This window comes from Chrysemys picta, chromosome 3 (assembly GCF_011386835.1).
Source record: "Chrysemys picta bellii isolate R12L10 chromosome 3, ASM1138683v2, whole genome shotgun sequence".
Lineage (NCBI taxonomy): Eukaryota > Metazoa > Chordata > Testudines > Emydidae > Chrysemys > Chrysemys picta.
Window position 1 is genome coordinate 120,258,122 of NC_088793.1, and position 22,780 is coordinate 120,280,901.

At 44.3% G+C, this 22,780-nt stretch overlaps 1 long non-coding RNA gene across 1 annotated transcript; it reads right to left on the reverse strand.

Moving 5' to 3' along the window:
* Positions 1 to 1,001: 1,001 nt before the first annotated feature.
* LOC112060243 (uncharacterized) lies at positions 1,002 to 13,808 on the reverse strand. The gene is made up of 3 exons (XR_010599255.1): positions 13,450 to 13,808; positions 9,166 to 9,351; positions 1,002 to 1,241 (listed from the first exon to the last, which is right to left on the reverse strand). It is a non-coding gene; the product is annotated as an uncharacterized LOC112060243 (long non-coding RNA).
* Positions 13,809 to 22,780: the final 8,972 nt, after the last annotated feature.

The window sequence follows — 22,780 nt, forward strand, 5'->3', positions numbered from 1 at the left end:
CACCCCCATGGAGCTGCCCCTGGCCACTCTGCTCCGGACCAGGACCCTGCCCCCTGTTTCTGCGCAGAGTGGGCAGGGGGATGATGGCAGGGTGTCCTCCCTCTCCCTGCCCATGTACCTGGATGCTGCTGAGCTGGGATCGGGGAACAGGGAGCCTGTCTGCTGCTGCTGCTGGCTCAGGAGCAGGGCCAGCCTTAGGGGTGGGCAGGCTGGGCCACCACCAGGCGTCTCCCGGAGCAGGGGTGCCCCTCCTCCTCCCACTGCTCTGCTCTACTGCTGTCTGCAACCACCGCTGCTCCTACCTCGCCACCCTGGGCAAGCTACTCAGGACCAGGAGCCTCTCGTCTTCTGTGCAGAGCGAAGGGTTGGCTCATGTTGGGGTGTCTTATGTACCTGGTCTCTGCTGAGCTGGGGTGTGGGTCAGGGAACAGGTCTGTGCTGCCTCTGGGTCATAGTGGGAGAAATCTCCATGTCTGCCACTCCAGCAAGCTCTGCATAAGAAGCTCCATCTCTCTGTTTCCTGCTTACAATTGTTTCTCCAGACTTTATGCCTCTAGTCTCCACAGCCTACGAACCCAAACTACTAGCCCCTGCATTTTCCACCAGGCCAAACCCCTCAGCCCACCTGACTTTATCCTGCCACCCGCTGTCCTTCCATTGTTTCCAGCTGCTTTTACTATGTAGAAGGAGCCTAACTGCGCCTTCCACTGAACCTGAAAGAGTACTTGGCTCACCTATTGGCTTTAAAGGGACTTCTGTGATTGTTTTAGGATCAAAGATGCATTTGATGGCAGTCATTAGCATCTTCCAGCAGAATAGCCCCCTATTCAGGAACAGAATATGGCCTGACCCTACACCCCTGAGGTCAATGGAAGATTGCCATTGATCGCACAGGGCCTGATACAAAGCTTACTGAAGTCAATAGAAGTCTTTCCATTGAATTCAGCAGGCTTTCAGTGAGCCCCAAAGGGAACAAGGGTGATCGCAAAAGTTAAAAATACATTTCCTGCACATTTAAAAGTGGTGGGCTTATATTTTTTAATAGAGTACTTAACGCCAAATGCAGGATTTGCTAAGCCAATAAAGAAAGTGTTTCTCCAGATGATAGCACAAGCACTCACATCAGTGCCAGGAGGGCCATGTACTTGTCTCTGCAGTGCTGTGAATTCCCTCTTTGATGGAAGCAAGTCGGGTGACCTAGTTGCCATTATACACATCTCTTCTCTTCCATGACTTCTTTTCTGTTGAAAAGAAAAACAAAAAAAAATGGGTTTGCTTTTTCATAATTCTCCTGAGTAAAGTTTGTTTGTTTTTAGAAGAAATTCCCTTTGCTCAGTTTCCCACATGACTGTCCCCTGCTCAGTCTTATCTTGGAGTGACTCACAGCATGGGTCAAACGGTGAAGAGAAACTTTATGGTAACCTTTTTGTAAAAACTGTTTTCTTTGGACTCTGTTTGTGTTTGCAACCAGTAGGCAATTTCCCCTTCTTTCAGCTTGAGCATGAACTCCTTCCACTATGCTGTATTTAATGAATTCTGCTGAAATGTATATGCAGTATTTTAGCCATGCAAATAGGTCTACTTTTGTACCCAAAAATACCTCCCACACCTCTTAAACTTGACCAACATCTCTAGCTATCTCCTCAGCTGCGGTACATTTCCATAGCTCTGCTGACTATAAAAGAATGTTCACTGACATGAATGGAACCATTCCTTTTTATACCAGCTGAGGATCTAGCCCCTTGTATAGATCAGTGATGTTCTGGAGGAAGTTCGCAGGAGCCCTTTGTTAAAAATTTGCCACCAATCTGAAAATACCATGTGGGTGATTACCCTGTTCCACTGGCATTCACCACTGGTGTGGATACTACAAAGTCCTTCTTGCTAAGGAATACTTACTCTGGAAGCACTGGAAATACTTCTGATTAACATTTTTTTTTTTTGCCTTGGGAATGGATCAGGTTGCACAAAATGGTAGGCATTTCCTTAGAGAGGCTACCTCCAGGCCTTCCACAAGGTTTTTACCTCCATCCCCTGTACAAATTACACAAACTGAGCACTGTACTACACCATCAATTTACTCCAAATATTTTTCAGAAACAAAGTATAAATATTTGAATTAATATACGTAGGTTTGCCAAGTGGGATTGACTCCCCTTCTTGCTTATTGTTATGAGTTTTAAAAGCATTTCTGCTATAATGAGAAAAATGAACAGGTGACCCAATCACCTGTACTCTCTGTAGTCCTGACTCAGCAAACAATCCCTATTCAGTAAAACACTTGAGCATGTGCTTAACTTTAAACGGATGTTTAAATACCATTAAAGTCAATGGAACTTATGATATGTAATCAAAGTTAAGACTATGTGTCAGTGCTTTGCTGAATAGAGACCTGTGAGCACACAGGCCCACATTGTCATCACAGGCTAAGTCCTTGTTCAAATATTGAAAACATATCACTGGAACAAGGAGGAAGAATGAGAGCAGACAAGAACCAATCATAATGGTCATAATTATTTGCTTTCATTTGCTCAGCAGTCAAATAAATAAGGATATTTACAGTTCTATTCCCCAAAGTTCAGAAAAAGAAAAAATGGAATAATGGCAGAATGGAAATAGTCTTGATTTTTAAAACATGCAACAATATCTCTTCAGTGGTAGCAGCAGTGAACTTTTCCATGTCTCATTTGCTTGTGTTCAGTTTCATTCCTACAGTAGTGCAGCATGGAAAAACTGGGATCATAAAATCCTCTTTTTTTCTAAACTCATTTGTTTCGCTTTTCACTCATGAAAGAAATATTTCCGTTTCTACAGTATGTTCATTTCCAGTGGCTTGTTTTCCGTAACAAAAAACCTCCAAAACCCTAGAGATTTTTTTCTGCAGGCCTAATGTCTGAATCACACTCATGAAAAGTTTGCAGTATACTTCACTGCAGGACTGTACCTTATTCCAAATGGCATTCGTGTAAATTCAGTGCAGACAGTTTTCTTTCTGGGCCAGTCCAAGGGAACCAAGATGTCAATTAAAAGACAAAAACCATCTACCTTTGTGTTCTACACACAACTGCAACCTCAACTTCCAGACCAACCTACTGTCAGACTTCTCATTTGTAAAGAAGATACTGTACTTAGGAATAAATCCATGGTAGTTAATTATTTGTTATAAATGATATGCTTTGATAATTTAGACCTTTTGATTCAGGAAAGCATGGCTATTCTGGACAGCACTGAAGCTGGGATTTAAGTGGAAGGTTAATGATAATAAGCCTGTATCAAGTGCTTTTCATGGAGCCTCATTTTTTTAGGGTTATTTTTTTCCTATTCCTGAGCTATCATTTTTGAATAAAAATTGATTTTCGCAAATCTCTCTGTATTTATTCAAACACTTTGTGTGAACAAATGTCAAGCTACTGATTATCCCAAATTGATCACTTCAGCTATTTATTAGCATGATCATTTTTTGTATTACAAGAGCAACTACAGTTTTCAGCAGAGATTGGAGCCCCAGTGTTTTAGGCACTAGGTGAACATTTTGTAGGAAATAGGCTGTTCCCCAAAGAGCAGGTTGTCCAGTTGTGCAGTCTTGCCATGTCAATCTCAAAGGACCCAATCAAAGATGGTCATGCATTATGGAGCAGCTTGTAAAGAACCCTGCACTAGCTCCTAAGGGCCACCAGGAGTCAGGACAACAGCCAAGCAAAACATATGCAATAGGTCTCTCTGGTAGAAGAAAAGGAGAAGGAACCGGATTTTCCTGTCACCAATTCCAAGTTGTAGTCCTGCTGTCCCATCTCACCAGCAGTCCCATCCTCGCCCGTGTGCTCCTCTATACTCCTCAGACATGAAAGGAGCCGTGGGATTTCTCAGTGACATATGGGTCTTGAGAACGTTATCCAGCTAGTTTTAAAATCTGTATTTTCCTGATTTCTTCTTCTTCCCCTTGCCCTATTTCATCTGACTTCCAGATGAATATTTATACTTGCTCCACAAATTCACCCTGTAGTTTCAATTGGATAATTTATTCTCTGAAAACTGATCTGTTTTCTAGTGATGCTGTGTGCTGTTCAATGGATGCTATGTTCCAGTCAAGAAGCTACTATTGTGGAGGGATAAATTGCTCCTTATATATGCAGCAGTCTGTATGGCACTTTGGGCTCATTTAGAATGAAAGTTGGTGTACAAAATGTAAATGATATTTTAATCATGTAGAATTAATTTGGTTTGTCTTCACCTAGACCCAGTCTGTTTACCCAAGAGAAACATCTAACATCCAGCTTCATTCCACGTATTTTTCCTCTGTGGGAGTTGTTACTTTCACTAGTTAATAATAAACATAGGTGTAGAGCAGGGGTCCCCAACGCGGTGCCTGCGGGCGCATGGTGCCCGCCGGGGTGTCTAAATGCGCCCGTTGGGGCGTCTAAATGCACCCACATGCTGGCCGGCGGACGAGCATCCGCCAAAATGCCTCTGACAAGCAGCGTCATCCAGTGGCGTTGCCGCTGATTTCCGGCAGCATTTCAGCGGTGACGCCTCTGGATGACACTGCTTGTCGGCGGCATTTTGGCGGATGCTCATCCGCCGCCATGGTCCTCTGTGGCTTGTCGTCTGGCGAAAAAGGTTGGGGACCACTGGTGTAGAGTATCCTTTAAAATGCTTAGTGGCACTTCAGAAAGAGACAGACATGCTGAAATTTCATAAACAAGTTTGAGCTTCATAAAAAGCGACATCCTCCTAAGTTATTACACATTGTTAACATGTCGAACGCCTAAACAACAAACAGTCCTCTCAAAAGTATTCAAATAGCACACTGATCTACAGAGTCAATACATCTGCTGGGTAAACAGAGCCTAAGACCACACAGTGTCTTAGAAATCAAACAAATTAAAACAATTTCTACATCATCACTCATTACAATACCCAACTGAAGTAATGTGATCTGAATGTCTAATCTGGGAGCTGAGCTTGTTTATATGATGACCCGATTGAGCACTAAGTGAAGCCTTGCAAGTATCCCAGCAGAAAGACTCAACTGGATGAGACAAACAGGATCTTGGCATCAGGGATCAACATGAGCAAATTATGGCAATGTTTGCATAATAGGATCTAAATAGGCTAGTTTGACTAAATAATGCATTGTGGTAAAAGGGCAAGTCACACAGCTGCCAGTGAGACCTTTCCCACTTCAAGTGGAAGGCATATTTCTTTAACCCATCCTTCACTAATAAAAAAAACACATAGCACAATGTATGAGGCATTTTGTAATTCTTTTTGAACTTCCAGATCCCCTCATTTTCCCCTTGGAAGAGGAAGGGACAAAGAAGGAAAGAACCAAATGTGATAGATGCACGTCATATTGCTTAAAGGACTTCTAGAAGCGACTCAGGGCTTGTCTCCATGGTGGAGTAATGCCACTCTGGGGCGTACTAACATGTTGTGCATTAATTGGTCTGCATAGCCCCTGCTGGTGCACACTAGAGGTTCCCTAGATCAGTGGTTCTGAACCAGGGGTACGCGTACCCCTGAGGGTATGCAGAGGTCTTCCAGGGGGTACATCAACTCATCGAGATATTCACCTAGTTTTACAATAGGCTACATAAAAATATTTAGCAAAGTCAGCACAGACTAAAATTTCATACAATGACTTGTTTACACTACTCTATATACTATACACTGAACTGTAAGTAGAATATTTATATTCCGGTTGATTTATAATTATATGGTAAAAATGAGAAGTAAGCAATTTTTCAGTCTTAATGTGCTGTGACACTTTTGTAAGCAAGTCATTTTTAAGTGAGGAAAAACTTGGGGTACTCAAGACAAATCAGATTCCTGAAAGGAATACAGTAGTCTGGAAAGGCTGAGAGCCACTGCCCTAGAGTATTTTAACATAATTCTGTTTCAAACAGCACTATTTTAAAGTGCACCGGCAGGGTCTACCCGGACCAATTAGTGAGCAATACATTAGTGTGCTTTAGAAATCATACCCCTGTAGAGAACATTACCCCACCATGTACACAAGCCCTCAGGTATCATGGTAGTGGTTGCGGCATAAGAATCTGAACAGAATCGAAGTGTAGATTCCAACTTCCGGTGCTATACTGAAGTCAATTTTGAGTAAAGTAATTACAGTAAATAGGAGGGAAGTGAACTAGCTAGTATGTGTGCACTATCTGGTTAGAGCTGGAGCTCTTTACTGGTAGCATCGACTGCTATAGCTCAAATGGGAGGGCATGTGCTCTTGTGGTCAAAGGAACTGAATGTTATCCCTTCTAGTTTTGTGAAATCCCAAGTGGCCGAAGCATGTTACAGCGTGGTAAATGAGAAGCATTCGGTGACCACAATTGCGTTGCATTATATTTAGAAAAGGGAGGAGAAGAGGGTCATTATGTGCAAGAATTAAAATATTTTATTTCAAACATTTCAATTCATCAATAAATGCCATTCAATTCAATAAATGCCATTAATATTGTCCTTTTATATAGCTCTGATATGCACCAGCTGAGGATCTGACCCATAGAGTCTAAAAGGGTGCCAAACATCCCCAGTTATATTACCCAATACCTGTGAATAGCTTTATGTGGATTCCGAAAACATTTTCTTTACTTTTGCCCCAGAAGACATCATGTAAACATGTGGACCGCTTATTATACAATATATATATATATATATATATCACTTGCAAAGAACAACTACTCAGCATGACCATTCATGGGTAGAACTGAGCAAAATTCAACAGCTTCCGTTAACAGGTGTTTGTGTCAGCTGTTTCAGTTTCTACTCACAGGTATTCTGAACTCTCCAGTTTCACTTTTCAGAGTAGCAGCCATGTTAGTCTGTATCCGCAAAAAGCATGAACAGGTGGGAGTTGTCTTACCAACTCTGAGAAGCCAATTAAATTTTTTTTTCTCTTACTTAATTGGCTTCTCAGAGTTGGTAAGACAACTCCCACCTGTTCATGCTCTCTGTATGTGTGTATATATATCTCCTCAATATATGTTCCATTCTATATGCATCTGAAGAAGTGGGCTGTAGTCCACGAAAGCTTATGCTCTATTAAATTTGTTAGTCTCTAAGGTGCCACAAGTACTCCTGTTCTTTTTGCAGTTTCACTTTGAGATTTCAGGTTTGAAAGAACCCCAAAACTCAGAGCAAAGAGCAGTCAAAACCCTCCGGTTGTACAGGAAACAGTGAATTTTGCATGGGTCCCATAGAGAACAATAAATTAGCCTCTGTATATTAAAACAAGGCCTATCTTGTTCAACGTGTTCAGGAAGCAGAGGTGTTCTTTTGACGACGCTAGACAGTTTCGATTTTGTAACAAACCTGAAAAGCAGGGGAGTTGCAAGCAGTTTCAGGTTTTATAAACCAAAAAGTTTTCTACAGCTTGGCTTATGAGCAATGCTGTTATCCCAGATACACTGCAAAGAAATTTTTATGCACCCCACATCAGCACCTCGGAATTGACCCTCAGAGGGGTTGAGCACCTGCTGTTCCCACTAATTTCAGCTCCTCACAGGACCAAGCCCAAGTATTTTTGCTACAGCCTCTACCTTCAGTAGACCTGACCTTGCAACACTGTCTACTGGGTGTAGTACTTACTGCTGTAAATAGTCCCATTGACCTCAACAGGACTATTCCCAGCAATGAGTGCTGTGCCCAACAGTAAATGTATGCAGGATCAGGCCAAATATCCACCCTGGATTGAATTGGATGGGGGACCCTGGATTCTATCCTACTATTTTAGATACTTATATGGCCTCCCATTATCATAGTCTTTGAGCACCTCACCTTTAATATATTTATCCTCACAAGACCCCTTGTGAGGTGGGGAAATGCTGTTATTCCCAGATAACAGATGGGGAACTAATGTCCAGATCCTCAGATGTATTTAGGAACCTAATTCCTGTTGATTCCAATAGGAGTTAGGCCCCTAATACCTTTGAGGATCTGGGCTTAAGTGACTTGCACAAGGGCGAATGAGAGGCCTATGGCAGAGCAGGAAATTGAATATAGAAGTCCTAAATCCCAGGGAAGCACCCTACCCAGTGGCCATTGTTCCTCTCCTTCATGGCTTATCTCCCTGACAATACCAAGCACTGGCCCACCATTCTTTTTGTAGTTTTGCACAGACCTAACCTCCCAGAAAACATATACAAAAAGCATTGCAATAGTTGTTGCCCCACTTACAGAGAAAATTAAAGTAAAAATATAGGAAGCTTCATAATCCTCTTACTTTTATATGAAAAAGCAAAACACCCAGTAATTGAGATCTGGCTTGAGGCTATTTGTATGTTTCCTGAACTGAATTCCAAGTAGTGAACAGGCTTTTTCTTAAGTCAGTAGCTCCAAAATCTATCTTGTAATTTTCCCCCTTGTAATTCTCAATATATTTCTAGTACATTAATGAAAAAAAAAACCCAGAATCATAGACATGTAGGGCTGGAAGGGACCTTAAGAGGTCATCTAGTCTGGACCTCTGTGATGAGGCAGGACCAAGTATACCTAGACCATCCTGTCAGCCCTACATTTCTATGATTCATCCCTAACCTGTTCTTAAGAAGTGATGGGGTGTCACATTCTGGGATGCAACCCAGACCAGTGAGAGATTGTTTCACCACTTGTCCTGTCACCCTGCCTTAAATGCTCTGCTGCTGTAACTTCCTGTCTGGATGCTCACAGCCAGCATACAAGCATGTACTGAGTGTCTGTGTGATAAGCAGCCCTGGTTGAGGAACTGTGACTACAGCAACCTGCATGTTACACCACAGCCACACTCTGGTCTCCACCAGCCTGGGTTACTGCTAGCCAAGTGACCCTAATACTCCCTCAGTCCTAAATTTCCCTAAATCCATGTTCCCTGAAATGTCCAACCCTTTCCTTGATCACTCAGAAAAATAATAAGGTTTGTTTGCTCCTTCAAAGAGTCAGTACCGAGCAGCTTGCCATATTAACTTCACTTAGTAATTACTTCAATTCAAACACAGCACTGGGGTGGTTTAGATTAAAAATAAAACAATTTTATTAACAATAGGACATAGGTTAAGTTGTAGTAAGTAAAAGAAATAGAAGTATAGATGGTTACAAGCAAATAAAAGTGAAAAGATGCATCAGAAAGTCTAAAACTTAATCTAGTAAGGTTCAGTTGTTTAAGATGGCTCCTCTTACCGATAGTCTTTGTCCAGCAGGGCAGACATTCTCTCTGTCAGGACCTTCCACGGAACTATGGAGGTGCTGGTTTCTCTACTCTTCTTAAGTGAAAGATGGAGTCTCTCTGTCCCTTATATTCCCAAAGAATTGTCTTTGTTCTCCAAGTTAGGAAGGCCTCCTGGGGATTCAGTCTTCTGCATATCTCTGGGGTGTAGGAACAAAGTCAATTCTCTGTCTCTGTTCTGTCTCAAGACAAACCCTGTTGGTTTGCTTGATAGCTTCATTTATGGCTAATATGAAAACTGATGTAAACCCACATTCCTGTGTCTGGGACAGACCTGTTTATCATCTTTACCTCGGCTAGGCCATCCTCTTAAAAAGGTCCTAGTGACATTGTACAGAGGGAATTCATATTGTAAAATGCATGTTATCCTTCTATTAACAACCAGCATGCTATTAGTTTTCAAATGATATCTTACAAGGCATATTTTGTACAAACATTGCAGTGGTATGGGGGATATGAATACAGGGGTGTTTACATGGGGATTCCACAACCTCCCCTGGAAGCCTATTCCAGTGCTTACCTATCTTTGTAGTTAGAAAGGTTTTCCTAATATCTAACCTAGATTTCCTATGGCAGATTTCTGGAGGTCAAAATAATGGACCTTATTTAGCCCGGGCATCAATAGCTTCAACTCACCCATTGGTTTCAATGGGTGTTGCACATGATTATACCAAGGTTGGATTTAGTCCAATCTCTCTACAGTCCCACCAATGATAAGATTATCTATCCAAGTGGATATATTGCCTTATATTTCAAAAGCACTCAGTAGATCTAGTTTTTTTTTTAAATATCATCAAAAAGTTACCTGTTTTTCCAAAAAAAAAAATCCATGAAAAGTTCCATGTTTATTCCACCCCATCCCCAAAAAATCATCATAAAAACATTACTAGCAAATGGTTTCATTTTTGATTAGTGAAAAGTGTTGAATTTCAATAGTGTCTATGATAAAAATTTTGAAAAAACTCTGAGAAGTGGGTCAGCTTTGAAACAAAAACCTGTTCAGTTTTTCTGCTAAAATAGGTTTTCATTTTTCCATTTGCTTGACAAAGGGGTTTAAATGGAGGTGGGCTGAGGGGCTCAATGCTGCAAACACTTATGATGAAGCCCTTTTTGTTCAACGAGCAAAACATATGCAGCATGAAGTCTCATTTTTGTGAAATTTTGCATGCATGTGGATTGGGAACATTCTTTCTTTGAACTTTACGCTCTGCACGTTGAGTTTTTCCTTGTAGTACTGAATATGTCATTAATGGGAAAAATATGAGAGCGCTAAAAGTGAACAAAGTCATACCATTAAACTCCAGGGATGCCAACAAAAGACTGTTGCCTGCTGGATGAATGTCTGCACCATAGTTCCAAGGCTGTTTGTTCATATCCTGTTAGGGTTGTAATTTTGTTTAACTCTTCTCCTTTTTACCACCCCTCCTCCTACTTCTTCTTCCTGCACCTCTCAGCCAAGTTGCAAAAGCTTGACTAGAAGCAGAGATGAGTGAGTGAGCTCTCATTTAAACTGCTCCCTGCACAGGCTTAAACAGACCTAAACTTCAGAAGGTCTAGTTTCATCAGGAAACGTCAGCATCCAAGACATTTAACATGAGTTTTAAATTCCTCAAAGAATATTCCTATCACCTCTGGGATAATGCACTGTAATTTGCCATCAGACACACAAACCAACCAGCATTTCAAAAGTTGGTCAAATGCAAATTTTGTCTGTTACAGGGCCACAGCTGTCTAGCCCTTTGCAACAAATATCTCCAGTTCCTATTATTATTGCAGTAGAGTCTTGAGGCCCCAATCAGTACTGGGACCCATTGTGTAGGGTGCACAAACATTGTGTAGGGTGTACTTTGTGTACAAACATCTATTTAATGACAGTCCCTGTCCTGAAGCTTACAATCTAAATGAAATAAATAATACAGTTGCCTCTTTGCCAAGGAGTAGCAGAATTTGGGGCCTTGCAAGCCAGTTTCCTGTTTGGAGCAGAAGTCAGTGACACAGGGTTAGGTATTTTCTTACTGTAATTTGCTTATTTACAAAACATACACAAGTCCTGCTCCTTAAAACAGAGGTGCCAACAGACTGCCTACAGGCAACTCCCTGCTCAGGTCAGGCACCACTACCCTTCCCCCGGAAGCAGCTGTCTTGTTAGGAGCCTAACAAGTCTCACAGCTTAACACCAGCATTGCCCTTTCATGCCCCAGTCCTGAGTTTTTCAGATTGGAAACCTGTAGTCCAAGACGGCTCATGGAGATTGCACAGACTGGAAAAGTGAACCTGGGCATCTCCCTCATTTTGTACTGCAGAGCAGCTGAACAAAAGGAACCTCACAGCTTTAACTATCAAACCAAGGAAAGCATTTAAACCCACACAATAATGACTCTGGCTGTGATTATTGCATGGAGACTTCAACTCTTTTTATAGGAAGTTTTATCCCAGGTTCTTATAAATCAACAAACCCTCATAGGCAAGCCATAACAATAATAATACTTTTTGTTGTTATAGTGCCTTCCATCTGAACATTTAAAGTGCTTTACAAACATTACAGTTTGCAAACGTTCAAACAAACTTTATTTATTGTGGAATATAGGACTTAATTTTTAAATATGGACACAATTCTAAGATCCATCCTTCTGAAATAAATTAGATTAGATTGATCTTCTCTGTTTCCTTTGGAGACCAGATTGTGTCCAAACTGGAGTCCTGCCTACTGAAGTCATATAAGGTAGGATTTTAATAGGAAAAGCCTGCCACCTGCAGGGAAAAACTCTGAAAAAATGTAGCATAACAATAGATGGGCATTACCCTGCAACATTAACGCCCATTTACCCTTCTGGAGTGGTGTAAAGGGGCCTTAGACTAAATGAGAATCAGAGCTAAAATAGACCAACCTTTCCAAAGAACTTTTTTAATTTACCAGAATTGTTTAATTTAATGTAAGCTCTGTGGCCTAAAGCTTCAGAGGGTAAGGAACTCTCTGCCCCCATCTGTTGATGAATGTCGGGGAAATGGCGTCACTGCTGCTTCAGCTGCATGTGCTTTCTACCCAGAATTCCTCCAGGGACACTGTGGGAGTCTGCATAACTGTATGCAAACACAGAATGGATTGGGTAGTGGAACCAAAGAGGGGAAAAGGTGAAGAGTTCCTAGTTTTTGGCAAAGCATCCATCTTTGGTGGCAATGACTCTGCTTGAAGGTCTTGTAGGCTGCAAGTTCCCTTCCACTAATGATCTACTGATGGAAGGACTATTTGAGAGGAGATGATTCAGAGAGGGCTCTTTAATTGGATGCAATATAGAGATGGCTGTTATCTCTGCTGCTGTGCTCTACAGCTTCAACTGGGTGTGAAATCTGGTGAAGCTCCTTCACGCCACAAATTAAATAAAGCTGAAATCACTCTAACTGGCTTAGGTGGTGGAGCCTCAAGACAGGACCAGGAAGCACTTCCCAAGAGACTGGAGACAGGCCTATCCAAGGACTCTGCATAGCTCAGCATTCTGGGAGTACAATACCGACTGACACCAAATTGTGAGTGGGGCTCAACAAAGGGGAAAGTGACATGGTAAAAGGATATATATCTACTGGACATTCACACTGGTGAGTGGGGAACCAAATTAACAGACAACTGCTGAAGTTACTATGGGATAGTGTTTTATTTATCATTATTATAGATGGATTGTTGCTGTAGTCTCCCAAGTGGATGCGGTGTTCCTTTTTCCCTCATAAAATTTTCCTAATTTCATATAGACTTAGTGCTCACAAGTGGGCAACTAGTAAGGGCACTCCGGTTTAGTGATCCCAGAAATTCTGGGTGGTGGCTCAAGCCAATGGTGTTTGTTGTACAAGAACCCTTAGGTATTTGAAATGGCCATGTGTTGCTGCCAACAATACCCGGCAGACAAGTTACATTAAAAAAAAATCCTATTCTAGTACTGAAAGCTGGTCCGTGGATACTAGCCCGAGACTTGAGAGATCTGAGTTCTATTCCCTGCTCTACTACAGACTTCTTGTGTGACTATGGGCAAGGCATTTAGCCTCTCAGTGCCTCAGCTCCCCCTGTGTAAAATGGTGACAACAGCACTGCCCAACCTCACAGTGGTGTTGGGAGGATAAATACATTGGCATTTGTGAAGCACTCAGGTAATGGGAGCCACAAAAGTGCCTTAGGCAGATAGAAAAGAGGACTGCCATACACAATATGCTGATATTACTACATACTACTGTGAAAAGGATCAACTCACCAATGGCATCTCCTCATGAGTAGCTGTGGCATAGCAGCTGTCTCCGCACTGGGGTCTGCTGCTATTGAGTGCTCCACATCTGCAGTGGCCTGCCTCTTCCTGTGACTTGGCCCATTGGCCACATCACTTCAAAACCTCTCCCCTTCCAGTGTAGTCTCTGAACAAAAAGCAAGGGGAACTAACACAAATAAACTGAGCAAGTAAGGGGGGGAGGGAAATGCCTCCCTCTCAGGGCATATCAGGATCTGGCCTTCAGGCAGGAGTTGTCAGGGAAGCACCTGCCTTCAACCACCCCTCTCTTCAGGAGCTGAGGGTCAAAGATCTGTTCTCTTCCCTGGTCTGCCCACAAGTGAGCTGCTCTGCTTCCCTTTTATACTTCTCCTCCAGCCTGTAGATTCCTGGCAGCTGTGGCAGGGTGGAGTTGGCTGGGCCCAGAGAAGCTCCTTAACCCCTTGTTGTGCAGCGTGGGAGGTGTATGCCCCATCACAGTGACACATTCTGTCTGTGGCTTAAATCTTCTCACCTTTTGCAGGGCCCAAATAAATGGACTTTGTGCATGGAGAGTTTTGTTGGGGTTTAATTAATGGAATCACCTCCTCCACAGGCGATGGAGCAGCCATGGTAACCCACGAGATGAAGCTGTAGCTCCAGAAGGTCACTTATATCCTCCATCCCACGTTGGGAGTTGGCCAGGGGATCTGCATGGATTCATTGACCCACTAGTGCTGTTGATTTGAGTCCCCATCAAGCAGTACATCACCACATGCAGATAATGCCAGCACCTCCCCTGCAAATCATCCCCACACTCACCTCACAAAACAACATCAAATCTGCTGTCCTTCAAGTCCCATGCACCCACCAGTGGTGAGCAAGATTGGACCCAATAGGAAGTTACTGTGTCTGTGGTATGTGAATTCGGACCCCGGTATAGTGTCCATGTATCAGTGTGTTGTCTCCCATCCAGAGGGATATAGAACCAGCACAGGCAGCTCAGCAAAGCTATAGAGAGCAACACACAAAGAGATTTAAGTTTAAACTTATATTACTAGCTGCTGTCTTTTTCTACACATTACACATAAGGCAGTAACTTTCGTATAATCCCAAGGTAAAAGCTGGATGAATATTGACAAAACAGAACAGCAGCATACTGTTATTACACTTATTTTCCAGCCTGTGAGCACACACTGAGCCCAGCTACAAAATGCTATGCAGGCCTGAACAATAGGAAACACTTTATTACAGAGATCGCATTTTAAATAATACATTTATTTTTCATAATAACACTGAGGCCCAGCCACCAATGATTTCTCAAGATTTGAATCACTTCCCCAGGGTGGATCTGGATAACATGTAGGAATCATGACATGAACTTTTGAAATTTACACAGATGCTAATAATGCAAAACTGATGGCTCCATCACTTTCCACTCCAGAAGCTCCCTGCATAGTGAGAAAGGAATAATCCACCACACCAGGATGCTTGGGAAGACCTGCAATGCTCTAGGAACCATCTCCCATCCTTTAACATTTGTTGTGGCTCCACAGTCTTACCTAGAAAACTGTAAACCGTATTTCATCAGTTATATTCTGTGCCTGCATTTCCTTCTCAGCCATGGCAGAGTGCCCAGACATTTGTGTATCAGTAGAAACATCTCATGCCAGATTCACTTTTAGGTCTGTGCTAGCCTCTGATGGCCGACCCAGGTGCACAGCCCTCATGGGGGACCACTAGGAGTTAAGACTGTGGTGGCCAAAAGAAGCTGCAACCTCTCTTCCCACAGAGAAGTGTAGTCTGTTCTACCCAAAAAATGAGTGGCACTGGCTAGGGGTGTGGCTAGGACATCTGGGGAATGATAGCATCTAGTGCATCCCTGGTGCAACATCCACCAATGGGGCTTTAGTGGAGCCTTTACCTGAAAGGGAAGCTGCTTTCCCTAGAAAAACTCCTCAGGGAGCCTGGCAGTGGGTTGTGAGAGGAAGGTAAAGGGGGATGGAGACTGAGGGGCAGGGAGGTTGAGAGGGGAAGGAGAGAGCACAGGGGAGGAGGCTTAAAAGCACAATGGGCAGGGACAGTGATGATGTGGGGCTGTGGAATTGCAGTAGAAGGAGATAGGCAGGGTTAAGGGGGACTGGCAAACAATGGCAATAGCGCAAATGAGAAAAAAATCCAACATCTACGTTTCAGAGCTGAGTGAATGATGAGGCCAGCCAGGCCCTCCCCTTCCCTCTCACCCCTCCCCCCCCCCCCCCCCCACTTCCCCAGCTGCTGCTGCTATTCCCTTCCTGGAGAGGGAGATGAATGGCCTCTGGCTTATCCTTTGGGTTGGAAAGCTGTGATTTACTGCCTGTGGCATCTGCTGTAGTGATGCTGGGTGGAAGGAACCCTAAATGCATGGATGTTTTCCTGGTCCATCTCTGCAAGCTTCTTCCAACTATTGATGGCTCCCATGTGGAGGGGGCAGGGAGGCAGGCCCATGGGCTCAGTGCCCTGAACAATCCCAGTGTGGCAGAAAGGTGCGTATACCCCCTGCACTCTCGGCTGTAGCTGATGCTGGCTGCTCACAGCTTGCATTAGCAGTGGGATAGTGTTCTGGACCAATGACTTAGATGCTGTTTCATTTTTTTTTAAAGGCAGGTCCCTCCAAGTCTTAGCTGGAATTAGTGTGTGCTGCTGGAGCAGCGCCCTGCTGTTCTATTGATCTAAATGAATGCTCTGTGTTACTGTCCAGACACACGCAGCACCGAAGGCTTTGACGCACTGAGTGCATTCTATACACAAGTCCCATCAAGAAGCACTTGTGCAGTTATATGCTGGACACCCCCTCTACGTTTCTGTGTTGAAAATAATGGGACTTCATCAAATGAGAACCCTGGGAATAGGCTGGAGGCTGGAATGCGGCCATGACAGTGTTAATGTTTTGTTTATTCCTGCTCGCGACTCTGTATTTGGAAGAAGCCAAATGTGTTAAAGAAGGGCTATTGTTACCATTCATAGTTAGTGTTTTGTGCTTTAAAAACAAGCCCATAAGCCATCCCCTCAGTGCTCCGGGTGCTCTGGCAGCCCAGCTCCTCCTCCTCCTCCAGAGAAAAACACCCAAGAACAACACTCCCATTCATACTGGGCTCCATTTCCTGCCTTGTGCATCCTCCCTCAAGATGCCCCGACTCCCCTGCATGACAAATAAGTCCTTGCCAGGAGAGTAAAGTCTTTCCCTCTATAGGGCTGTGAAAAGCTTACATGCTGACTTCCCCAACCCAGCATGGCTGGCCTAGTTTCAGCATGAACCCAAAACTTACTGAGGTTCAGCAAATCTCCGAGAAGATGTGCATTTTCCTTTCCATCCCAGGAAACTCCTCTTTGGTTAGACTGGCATCAGGGAGTATTCAAGCCCCTCTCCTCTCATGCTACATTTAAGAGGCAGCTGACTAGCTACCTTCCACATCTTCAGCTGGAGGCTCGATGGCTTGTTCCTATCATCTTCACTCTTTGGGGCAAGCAAGGTAAGGCTACTCTCCCCTGATCTAAAGGCAATATTTTCAGGGCACTGTCCAGCCTACCCAGCACCCATTCATCAGCAGACGTGAAGCTGGGAAATGGTCACTTGTTCTCATGGTGGGTGTTCTAAGGGCCTATTTACCTCATTCTGGGCTTGAGGCACCCAGAAGGTACCACACTAAAACATTACAAACATTGAATCTATCTCCCCTTGTAAGTATTCTCACACTTGTTATCTAACTGTCTGTACTGGGCTAGCTTGATTATCACTTCAAAAGTTTTTTTTCTCTTAATTAATTGGCCTCTCAGAGGTGGTAAGACAACTCCCACCTGTTTATGCTCTCTGTATGTGTGTATATATATCTCCTCAATATACGTTCCATTCTATATGCATCCGAAGAAGTGGGCTGTAGTCCACGAAAGCTTATGCTCTAATAAATTTGTTAGTCTCTAAGGTGCCACAAGTCCTCCTGTTCTTCTTTTTGCGGATACAGACTAACACGGCTGCTACTCTGAAACCACACTAAAAGGGACTCTCCAGCCTAGAGAACAAACATATGATATTTACATCAGCACAGAAAGGCTGTAGTGCCAGGACAGTGGCCCAGAAGTCTCCAAGGTTCTCCTGCATATTTTCATACCCAAAGCAAAGTCAAGAGGAAGTTGCTTTCAAACCAGTCACTTTCATCAAGAACATACTCCTGCTGCCATGGATCTTCACATCTAGGGCTTCGTCCTGCTACCATTGGAGTTAATGGCAAAGTTCCTGTTGACTTCAATGGTGCAAAATCACACCCTCTGTGTAAATGCAAAGGCACTACGATTGGCACTGTTCGGTTCATTGTGAGTGCTGCACAGAAGACTAGCTCTAAAACAGCCTTTTCCATTTGTGAAGTGAAGGAGAACCAGCTTCTTTGACAGGATCAGATGTTTTTCCAGATCTCATCTAGACTTCTGAGTCTAGAAAGGTGGACTGGAAATCTTGCAAGATCAGGAACTGCCTGCTCTCAGTGAGGCCAGAAGTGACACTATAGCCTTGTGACGGATGGAAGTGTCATTTTCGCCTCCTGCTTTTACAGATGGAGAAACGAAGGCACAGAGACGTTAGATGATTTGTACAAGGTACACAACAAGTCAAGGACAGATGTGAGACTAGAACCCACAACCCCAGTTCCCAGTCATGTGTCTTAAATACTAGATGTTACTTTGCTCTCATTTTTATATTTTTTCTGGTTTAAATTATTAGGTGTCAACTCAAAAATCTGTGCACAATCCCATTTTTGGAAGTGGAAATGCAGATAGTCAGTGGCACAATCAGTCACTCTTTACACATTGGTTCCTGCCTGTATTTATTTGCAGTTTGAGGATTTATTACTGCACTCAGTCATAAATGGGCATTTCTGAAGAAAATAAAGCTGAGTGCACACTGATCTTTTCTTGTGCCTTATATTAACACAGTATAAAAAATTAATTGTTTTTCTTTTCTGCCTGTTTTTTTTTCTCTAGTCCATAAATTAGCTCAGTTGAGACCAAATTATATTGTGCTTCCTCTTTATACCATAGCCCCAAAGGGCAGCATTGGAGCATGAAACGGACATTCAAACTATTTTCCCACCCAAATTTCAATTCTTTGGCTCACACACGTGCATGTGTGTGTGTGCACACGCACACACGCACACACGCACATAAGGATTTAATATGCTTTTTTCTGCTGTTGATATGGAGTTTGATCGCCTCATGTTGCTCAGCAAGAGAAAAGCTACGTATCTTAGGAGAGCTAGATCGTGGGGTTTACAGTAATAAATCCAGATGCAGTTTTGAAACAAGTCTTCAACATCTACCAATAGGACTTTCTTGGACTTCAGCATCTACCCATAATAAAGCATTTTTAGATGGCATAAATCACAGGCCAGTGAGCCAAAGTTAGAAAAGCAAAGATGGTGGAACTACAAATTCCTTTCCTGAAAAAAAAAAGAAAACATAACCCAAAATCGATCTAGCTTCTGCATCTCCAGTAATGCAACAGACAGCTCTATCTCTAGTATATCCAGAATCCTATCCTGTCTATTTTAACTCAGATGACATGCATGATAGTGATATGTTCACTTCTAACATTCATTACAATGAAAATGCCTTTCCAAAATTAAGTTAAACTCTAAGGGTACGTCTACACAGCTTTCGGAAGCGAATCGCCCAGCTCAGGTTGACAAACATGGCTTAGCAGGGCCCCCGACAGAGCTCTCAAAATAGCCGTAGGGACAGTGCTTTGAAGTTGCGGCTCAGGCTCGGCAGCCTAGAGAGCAGGATGGGGAGACTGAGCGCCAGCCTGGGCTGAGACTTTAAAGAGCCTATAGATAGCACTTGGGAGTATTTGCAGGAGCCCCACTAGCCTGCGTCCGTCAACCTGGCCTGGGAGGCTCATTTCAAAATGCGTTGTAGACATACCCTAAGTGCCGTATATCCCACTCTCTCAGAGACACCACTTTTATGGATAGCAGCAGAGCAGAGAGGGAACCTTTCATTACTGCTGATGTAACTCTGTTCACGCTGTGCTGTACATCCAGAAGCAACAAGGAGTTAAAAAGCAAAATCTCATGTCTTGAGTTGGGAGGCCAAAAATTACTTCACATTCTTGGGAGTAAACTCATCGCCAGATGCACGTATGAGTAGATCCATGTGTAAAAACAAAGCACACAAAAAATTCCTAACTAGTGAAGGGTGGTCATACAATCAAAACACCCATTTTTCCTGAGGGTTCCTGCAGGACCTACTAAAATACCCAGGGGATGCAGATTACCCAGCCTGCTTAGTAGGATTGTGCTTTGGACTCTGTTTATATATAAATTCGTCCCAACATAAGACCCCTGACTCCTATCCACACCCCGAACTCCCCTGCCCTCTATCAACCCCCCCTGCTCCCTGCCCCCTTACCGCGCTGCCTGGAGCACCGGTGGCTGGTGGCACTACAGCCGCGCCGCCCAGCTGGAGCCAGCCATGCCATAGTGCAGCACAGAGCACTGGGTCAGACCGGGCTCTGCAGCTGCACTGCCCAGCCGCCCAGAGCATTGCACCAGCGGCACGGTTCACTGAGGCTGTGGGGGAAGGGGAACAGTGGGGGAGGGGCCAGGGGCTAGCCTCCTGGGCCAGGAGCTCAGGGGCCGGGCAGGAGGGTCCTGCGGGCCGGATGTGGCCCGCGGGCCATAGTTTGCCCACCTCTGCCCTAGATACAGCCCCTCATATGAGCTTTATGCAGGGGTGAAAGTAACTTAAAAGACTTACCAGTACGCCGGAGTCCTGAGCGGGGGGGGGGGAGGGGGCCTCAACCGGAAGGGCCGAGGCCTCAACCGGAAGAGGCGGGCCTTTAAATCCTGGGACCTTTAAATCGATATTTAAAGGACCCGGGCTCGATTTAAAGGGCCCGGGGCTCTGGCTGCGGTAGCGGTGGCTGGGAGCCCTGCGCCCTTTAAATCACCACCGGAGCTACCAGCTTCAGAGGCAGCTGGGAGCCCCGGGGCTCAGGGGCGATTTAAAGGGCCCAGGCCTCCAGCCATCGCTACCACAGCGGAGCCCCGGGCCCTTTAAATCGCCGTCTGATCCCCATTGCCTGAGCTCCCAGGGTAGCAGCGGCAGCCGGGGCTCCAGTGGTGACTTAAAGGGCTAGGGGCTCCTAGCTGCCGCTGCTACCTCAGGGCTCTGGCAGAGATTTAAAGGGCCCGGGACTCCACTGCAGTAGTGGCAACCGGGAGACCCTGGCCCTTTAAATCACCGCCGGAGCCCCGGGCTGCCGCCGCTACTTCGGGGGCTCTGGCAGCGGGGATTGGGCAGCAATTTAAAGGGCCGAGGGGTCCGGCTGCTTTGGAGCGCCCTGGGCCCTTTAAATCACCACTGGAGTCCCGCTGCCAGAGCCCTGGGGTAGCGGCGGCAGCCGGGGGCTCCAGCAGCGATTTAAAGGGCTCCACTGCGGTTGCGGCGGCCGGAGCCCTGGACCGCCACCGCTACCCCAGGGCTCCAGCAGCGTGGCCTGGGGTTCCTGGCCGCCGCTACTGCAGTGGAGTCCCAGGCCCTTTAAATCGCCGCCCGAGCCCCGGGGCTCCTGGCTGCCTCCTCTACCCGGGGGCTCTGGCCGCTGCTGGGAGCCCCAGGCCCTTTAAATCGCTGGCCTGGGGAAGCCGGTCTGGTACGACGCACTGGCTCTTGCTAGTACATCGTACTAGCCCGTACCGGCTTAGTTTCACCTCTGGCTTTATGCCTGATGGCTCAGTGGATTCTACAACTTCGGTTAGAGCTCACGCAGTATTCAAGATTTGGGCATACCATGGATTTACATAGCGGCAATATCATATTTTCTGTCTTATTATCTATCCCCTTCTTAATGATTTCCAAGATTCTGTTCACTTTTTTGACTGCCGCTGCACATTGAGCGGATGTTTTCAGAGAACTATCCACAATGACTCCAAGATCTCTTTCTTGAGTGGTAAAAGCTAATTTAGACCCCATCATTTTATATGTATAGTTGGGATTATGTTTTCCAATGGGAATGACATTGCATTTATCAACACTGAATTTCATTTGCCATTTTGTTGCCCAGTAGCCCAGTTTTGTGAGATCCTTTTGTGGCTTTTCGCAGTCTGCCTGGGACTTAACTATCTTGAGTAGTTTTGTACATCTGCAAATTTTGCCATCTCACTGTTTACTCCTTTTTCCAGATCATTTATGTTGAATATGTTGAATGGACTGGGCCCAGTGCGGACCCCTGGGGGACATCACTATTTACCTCTCTCCATTCTGAAAACTGACCATTTATTCCTACCCTTTGTTTCCTATCTTTTAACCAGTTACCAATGCATGAGAGGACCTTCCCTCTTATCCCATGAGAGCTTACTTTGCTTACGAGCCTTTGGTGAGGGACCTTGTCAAAGGCTTTTGAAAATCTAAGTACATTATATCCCTTGGATCCTCCTTTTCCACATGCTTGTTGACCCCCTCAAAGAATTGTAGTAGATTGCTAAGACATGATTTCCCTCTACAAAAAACGTGTTGACTATTCCCCAACAAATTATGTTCATTTATGTGTCTGACAATTTTGTTCTTTACTATAGTTTCAACCTGTTTGCCTGGTACTGACGTCAGGCTTACTGGCCTATAATTGCCGGGATCACCTCTGGAGCCCTTTTTTTAAAATTGTGTCACACTAGCGATCCTCCAGTCATTTGGTACAGAAGCTGATTTAAATGATAGGTTACAAACTACAGTTAGTAGTTCTGCAATTTCACATTTTTGTTCCTTCAGAACTCTTCAGTGACTACCATCTGGTCCTGGAATTTGTTCCAAAACCTCCTCTAATGACACCTCAACATGGGACAGTTCCGCAGATTTGTCACCTAAACAGAACAGCTGAGGTTTGGGAATCTCCCTCACATCCTCAGCCGTGAAGACCAATGCAAAGAATTCATTTAGTTTCTCCGCAATGGCCTTATTGTTCTTGAGTGCTCCTTTCACATCTCGATTGTCCAGTGGCCCCACTGGTTGTTTAGCAGGCTTCCTACATCTCATGAACTCATGAAATAAAAAAAATATTTTTGCTACTACTGTTTGAGTCTTTGGCTAGTTGTTCTTCAAATTCTTTTTTGGTCTTCCTAATTATATTTTTACACTTCATTTGCCAGAGTTTATGCGCCTCTCTATTTTCCTCACTAGGATTTAGCTTTCACTTTTTAAAGGATGCCTTTTTGTCTCTCACTGCTTCTCCTACTTTGTTGTTTAGCCACAGTGGCACTTTTTTGGTTCTCTTACTATGTTTTTTAATTTGGGGTATACATTTAAGTTGAGCCTCTAT